Source organism: Hylaeus volcanicus, chromosome 5 (assembly GCF_026283585.1).
Source record: "Hylaeus volcanicus isolate JK05 chromosome 5, UHH_iyHylVolc1.0_haploid, whole genome shotgun sequence".
NCBI lineage: Eukaryota > Metazoa > Arthropoda > Insecta > Hymenoptera > Colletidae > Hylaeus > Hylaeus volcanicus.
Window position 1 is genome coordinate 19,091,014 of NC_071980.1, and position 5,813 is coordinate 19,096,826.

At 38.2% G+C, this 5,813-nt stretch overlaps 1 long non-coding RNA gene across 1 annotated transcript; it reads left to right on the forward strand.

Moving 5' to 3' along the window:
• The first annotated feature begins 243 nt into the window (after positions 1–243).
• Positions 244–5,462, forward strand: LOC128876899 (uncharacterized). The gene is made up of 7 exons (XR_008457149.1): positions 244–304; positions 712–897; positions 961–1,252; positions 1,933–2,244; positions 2,354–2,848; positions 3,312–3,452; positions 3,530–5,462. It is a non-coding gene; the product is annotated as an uncharacterized LOC128876899 (long non-coding RNA).
• The last annotated feature ends 351 nt before the right edge of the window (positions 5,463–5,813 follow it).

A 5,813-nucleotide genomic window follows, 5' to 3' on the forward strand; every position in this document is an offset into this window, starting at 1 on the left:
CCGTTTGTCTGAGATAAGGCTAATTTACTCGTACCATTGTGATCCTTGTTTGCTCTGCGAATTGCTATTGCCTGACTGTTATCTGAATGGAGAGTTTTTATTTGTTTTTGCTACAAACGAGCTACCTCGGTGGCTGGCAAGCTATTTAAAAGGCACCTGCTTCCTACAAGAAAACTGCAATTTCTTTGTCAGATTTATGGACGAAAGTTCTCGTTACGTCTATTTTAATTAAACGAAAATTAAGGTGTTTCGAGGATTACCGATTGATTGAATTTTGGGGTTGTTAAAGAAAGTCTTTCGAGGGGTAGGTACTCGTATGGTAGATACTTTCTAGTACGGTGTATTCTGTTGACAAGACTCGCTAACACTAAAACACGAATAATTCTAAAAATATTACAGCAGAGTGATCTGCTTTATCCACTCTGCGTTCTACATATCCAAGTTTCACCCTGCCTGTGTTTTTTATTTGTAGCAAGATTTGTAGCAACTTGTAGACAGAGATACCATTTAAAGTAAGTAGTCTCGCCCACAGAGAGCTAAGTAAGCTTCCTCAAAAGTCTATCGATTTTAAATTTTAATCATAAGTTTCTGCACACTCTGAGTAACCGGCTACCTACGTATTTAATTTTGTTTCCTAACTCGCATCGATCAATTGTAATTTGATCTATTCCAACACGCATCCAGTGACATCATCGTCGTTTTACGTTACAGGAGATGATCGCGATGAGCGGCTGCATTTATTCATACGTCCCCGACAACTGGACGCGTCGACAGGAGAAAATATCGGATCGAAGAATGCCCGGTTAAGTAAGAAGACATGGAAGAAGACCAAGCCACGGAACGCGGAAAATGGGAGGAAGGGAACAGGAGTAACAAATCGTAATGACAGGGGGTGGGGTAAGAAGCTGGATGAATATTGATCTCGAGATACCAGTTCTGATCCGGCTATTCGCGTTGCAGGCTTTTTCCAGCCGTGCACGAGGATACGCTCACTGGGAAAATCTTCCCATGGCGGTGAGAAACGGTGATCGGAGCCACATCGTGTTAGCTCGTCGACTTCTCGACCGTGCTCGATCTATCTAATTCCTGATCGGTCTGGACGAACCAGAGGTTCGATGTCCATTACGAGGAGACGTGCCAGAAGGGAAACGCTGGTTTCCTCGAAGACGTCCTCGTTTTCACGTTTCCACGATTTCACGGGGAGTTCATATTCGTCGCGATAACGCGAGGCACGATTACAGGGTTACACCAGGTGCGGAGTTTTGGTACTTATCATAAAATAGAAATTACTTATAGTAGTGCATGAACATGCTTTGTTTGCGGTTCATGTTTTTAGTCCATTTTCACGCAGAAGAGCTTTATTCGAAGTGGTGTTATTCGGTGCGTTAAACGTGTATGCTGCGATTGAATTCAGAGTTTCTTTATATTCAATCACTTATAATTCTAGTTTTAATATAGACTTAGAAGATTGGTAATTTAATGTAACAAAATGTCAAATGAAAATTTTTACTTAAAGTAGAATTATAAGTGACTGAATATTTGTTGTTGATTAAAATTTTTATTACTATTCGCTCCCCTTAATATCAATATGTCTTGAAAGTCTAAATCAAATGACAAGTTTAATGAATTGATGAAATGAATTTTTCATTGTAAATGTATATGTACATGTGTGAAGCTTATTTATGTGCATATTCATAATGAAAATTTATTTGAAAACATCAACACCAAACTAATTTAGACCTTTAATAAACATAGAGTACAAGTACTTCATAACCGACTGTATTTCGTGCCAAAATACACAGAAAGGAAGATGAGTTATAAATTACTTTCTGTAAATTTAATTTGCAATAGAAAGTAGCCATACAACTAATATTACTATTTTTGTATAAGTTTTTCCCAATCTTTGTCATAAATACAATTCTTTTCTTGCAGAATACTCAATAAAATAAAGATTCCAAAGGGGATCACGTCCATTCATCAGGATCAAACTACTGAAATCTCAACTACTTCAGCGATTTTGTTAATATTCAGACGTCCATCGCTGGCGAAGTAACATGGAGACAGTTTCCATTGAGGCTACCTTTAACGAATACAAAGATAATTAAAAAGAAAGAATTGCGGCACGGGCACTCAATAAATATCCTGTTTTCGTAAAATTATCGACACGGCCGCCATTAAGGACGCTGACACGAATTACAGCGGTCACGAATTAAGAGACGCGGGATCACGAGTATTCGTTGCTTGGTATTTATAGCTCGACCGTCCGCGTAGGCGGTCGTTGATCTACGATCGTGACTAATCGATTGCTCGATGCGATTAAAATACGTTGTAATTCAATTTTTATCGGTTCCAGGACCCCCTCCCGTTCGTCTCGATCTCTTTTTCCACGCTCGGCCGAGCGTTTTACTAAATTACTCGAGGCTACTGTGTAAAATATGGCCGCCGCCGATGATATCGTTGTACCCGCCGCCCGAGACGCGCCAATGGGACTCGTTTAATTACACGATAAATTTTCATCCGGGCAAACACCTGTCCACAGTTTATTAAAAAGTAATTGGTCGATGTGTATCGTCTCTCGCCGGCGCGTTTGATAAATAAAATTTACTTTGCCGATTAAAATTCGTGACTTTATGGGACGCCTGAAGAACATCCAGAGTAATTAATGGTTGCACTTGATTAGTATAAGTATAATGCTAGCCGCGTATACCGTTGTTTTCCCGTAGCGTTGGAGTAATTTATTTTGAAAGTTTATCGACTGATAACGGGTGTGGCCAGACGAGCGATTTATTTATTTGTGGAGAGGGATGAACTTCGTACAGATGGGAAGGAATTAAATGCTTAGGCTAAGGTAACGTACTCTATGCAATTATATATAGAAAAGGTGACGGATCTTCAATTTTATAATGTATACTTTTTATGTTTGTTTTAACACGTTGGTTACCCATATATGGGTGACAGGACTTTTTACTGGTAATTAATCAAATTAATTCAGAAGATGAGATATTAAATAAAATGAATTTGGATAATATTCCTGATTTCTGATAAGGTTGCGAGATAAAGCTGCGATTTGTGGTTTCCAGTTATCTGAATACTAAGTTCAAGCTTCAGACAAATTTTCACAAAACTTAGCGTGGGAGTCAACGTGTTAAAAGGGCCCGAGAAAAAATTAAATCTTTCTCGCAAGAAGCAACATAATATTTATTTATTAAAACGAAGCTAGTTGTTAAAATTCTAGATCCACAAATCAAACTCGAGACCTCACCATATTTCGTGTACCATCCATCAATCTACCCTAAACTTTATAATTACAGATTTTCTACCCAAGTCCTTTCCAGTGTCGATTGCGCCCCCCAAATGCTATACTTTCAAACCGAATTTTCGCTCAGAAGCAAATGCGAGATCGATTGAACAGATACCAGTGGAATCTGGGACTCGAAGGCTGGTATTCGAAAGTATAATTTGTCTCTTCTTCTCCCAAAACGTTTCGTAGCTGGAAAGTTCCTGGTTAACGCGAAAACTTTGTTTCCAGAGTGCCGGCTGGAAGAGCCGAGTCGTAAAATCGTAGAGGAACGTCGCCACCATTCGGCGCGCCGTTAAATTACAGAGGACGCGAACAATGTCTGAATCGCTTCTGTCATCGTCGTTTACTCGTCGAATCGTCGCGCAGTGCCGCGAGAACTATTTCGCGCGGCGATCACGCAAATGGCCATTGGTCGGCACGAGTTACGATCCTGCGGAACAATCTTCGATTGCGTTTGAAGACCAGACGGTTCGTCGTGGACAAATAACGCAGTTCGCGGATTGTGCTTGGAAGTTTGCTGCGGATTGCGCTGTTTCGAATGGCTCGATTACTTCTAATTGTCAGACTTTAGTGGACGATTTGAACGAGTGAGGAAGAAGACGAAGAAGAAGAAGAAGAAGACTATTGTTGCGTAGGAGGTATACTGATTTGAAATCAATATTTTTGTCCTATTTGTAAGATTGTTTTTTTTATGTAATTTACTAGTTATTGTTTTACCAAACACTTATGTACGTTATCATCGTTTTTGAACCTGAGAGGATGCTACCGTTTTTAGCCAAGAAGGTAGCTAGACAGAAATGTGAATTTAATAATGAATACGAAAATATGCTACATAATTAAATAGAAATAAATAAAGGCAACTATTAATTTAATGTACAATGATGAATATACTAAACGATTTTCCGCCAAGAACGTAGAACTAAATGAAAGTAAAAACATGCTACATAATGAAAGTGCAAATAAAGGGAACCAAGTACTAATTTAACGTACAATTATGAATATGCTAAAAGATTTTTAGCGAAGAATGCAGCTAAATAAAAATATGAAGTAAATAATAAAAATAAATGAAAGGAGCTACTTAATTTAATGTATAATGATGAATACACTAAACGACTTTCCGCCAAGAACGTAGAACTAAATGAAAGTAAAAACATGCTACATAATGAAAGTGCAAATAAAGGGAACCAAGTACTAATTTAACGTACAATTATGAATATGCTAAAAGATTTTCAGCGAAAAATGCAGCTAAATAAAAATATGAGTTAAATAATAAAAATGAAATCATATCACATAGTGAAACTACAAATAAATGAAAGCAACCACCAATTTAATTTACAGTGATGAATATAAATAAAGGTCACAGAAAAATCCTCCGCGTGAAGGGTAACCAGAAGAGGATCGGCAAGAATTAACCCCCATCGAACCGATTGGTCGTAAATCCTGAACATTATTCTGAAAAACGGTGGAATAAAGTTTCGCTGGTCGTTCGATAGGCGAACCACGGCTAGTTCTCGAACAGGTCTCGGCGATCGTTTGACCAGTTAACCATAAACAAGTTGCTTCGCGGGAAATCGGTGAAACGCATGCTCGAGGGAGGCTCTCGCACGTGTCTCGGCGCTAATAGGAAAGCGATTTATGCTCGCGAGCCTTTTATTTATTATTCCATCGACGCTGCCGTATTTATTATTACACATCCACGGATTCCCGATGCTTTTCGCGCTGGTTTGCGCCGCGGGTGTGTCCATCGATGATAAGTTAATTAGCGCCAGGGTGTCCCGCCTAGCGATTAATCTAAAACGCGCCTGGTTCGCGCAAATTAGATGTCCGTGCTTAGAACGATCTTCCAATGGGGTCAGCGGTTAGTCCGAATGGTGCTTCTGTTATTTCATGCATTCCCATTTCCTTCTCGCGGGTCATTTAACCTCTTCGCATTCATCCAGGGCTGGTTAAGGTTTATAAGTGCAATAACTATAGCCAAATAGTTTGTCACTTTAAATAAAGTACATGGATACATGGTTAAGGTTTATCAAGACTTTTGTTTTGTCAAAAATTGTTTACTTTATGTTTAATAACATAGTGTGAGTTGTTATTCCTCTTCCTCTTCTCATATATAATATATGAGATTCAATGATAATTAGATATGAATTGAAAGGTAAATTTTAATTAACACAAATTATTATCTGTATGCAAGACTTAGCCAGAATATACATATGCATTTATCAAAAATGAATAGTAATATTATATTGATTAACGAAGTATTTATCCACGTATGTTTCGTTTGTGTCTCGGGATAGTTTTAGAAAATTTATTCCCTGTAGGAAAGGCTTAGAGCTCGTGCATGATTTACAGTCTGCAATCTACCGGAGGGAAATTATTTTCCCAGTCGTAGTTAGTAGCGTGAGGTAGTAGCGTGACCGACGATATAAATTACTTATCATATTCAGAAAATAAATAAAAATATGTATAGATTTCATTATTATTTACGTTTAATCAGATTCGAATCTTCTCCAAT